Raw genomic sequence first — 1,188 nt, forward strand, 5'->3', positions numbered from 1 at the left:
AATCTTCCTCAAATATCAAACTCCTGTCACGCTTACACTGATTCTACGCGTGAGTCGGAAACTAGCTTGTTCTGAAAATCCAGGTCTTACAAGACCGGCATTCATCAACTTGGTTAGCCAAAACCAATATGGTGGAGGTACTTTGGAAGATCCACATGCTCACATGGAGAGGTTCATCCGGAATTGCAACACTTACTGTGTGAACAATATTCCGACGGATGCAATTCGGTTGAGCTTGTTTCCATTTTCTTTGAAGGATGCAGCGAAGGAATGGCTGAATTCACAACCTCAAGGGAGTATCACTACTTGGGAAGACCTAGCAGAAAAATTCACAACAAGGTTCTTCCCAAGAGCCCTTTTGAGGAAATTGAAAAAAGACATCATGAATTTTGTGCAACCCACTGAAGAAAATCTCTATGAAGCTTGGGATCGTTTCAAGAAGCTATTGAGGAAATGTCCTCAACACAATCTCACCCAAGCTGAATTGGTTGCAACATTTTATGATGGTCTACAATACTCTTGGAGGTTTGGCCTAGATGCGGCTTCAAATGGGGAGTTCGATGCTCTTCCCCCACAAGCGGGGTATGACTTAATAGAAAAGATGGCAGCGAGAGCCATGAACTCTGAAAATGATCGTCAAACCCGAAGGAGTAAGTTTGAAGTGGAAGCTTATGACAAGCTCTTGGCCTCCAACAAGCAACTCACCGAACAAGTGGCGGAGATTCGAATGCATATTAAGGAGACCAAGGCTGTTGGTGCAAGAATGACTTGTGTGGAGTGCAAGTCTTGTGGTGGACCTCATGTTAGTAACTTGTGTACTGTCAATGCTGAGAGCAATGAAGCCAAAGCTATAGCTCAAGGAAGCATAGTTCTATCCTCAAATCATGAACCTCTTGTCCAAACATAAGTTGTTGGAAAGGTGAATTGCAAGAGGAGTTTAGAGGAGCTATTGGAGAGTTGCATCAACCGCATGAACAACAACCATAAGAACCAAGAGGCGGCTATCAAGAACTTGGAGAACCAACTTGGCCAGCTAGCCAAGCAAATGGCCGAGATACCTCAAGGTAAGTTTTCTCCCGATTCTTTAATTTTGTCTAAACAAGAGAATTTTGCTGTTGCTACCACTAGGAGTGGGAGAGTGTTACACAAGTCAAAAAAACAAGATGAGGGAGAGAAAAATGAGAAAGT

General features: G+C 43.3%; 1 non-coding gene across 1 annotated transcript; it reads right to left on the reverse strand.

The window, feature by feature from the left end:
* Window positions 1–364: 364 nt before the first annotated feature.
* Window positions 365–471, reverse strand: LOC130741533 (small nucleolar RNA R71). Its single transcript, XR_009020427.1, has one exon. It is a non-coding gene; the product is annotated as a small nucleolar RNA R71 (small nucleolar RNA).
* Window positions 472–1,188: the final 717 nt, after the last annotated feature.

This window comes from Lotus japonicus, chromosome 2, assembly GCF_012489685.1.
Source record: "Lotus japonicus ecotype B-129 chromosome 2, LjGifu_v1.2".
Taxonomy (NCBI): domain Eukaryota; kingdom Viridiplantae; phylum Streptophyta; class Magnoliopsida; order Fabales; family Fabaceae; genus Lotus; species Lotus japonicus.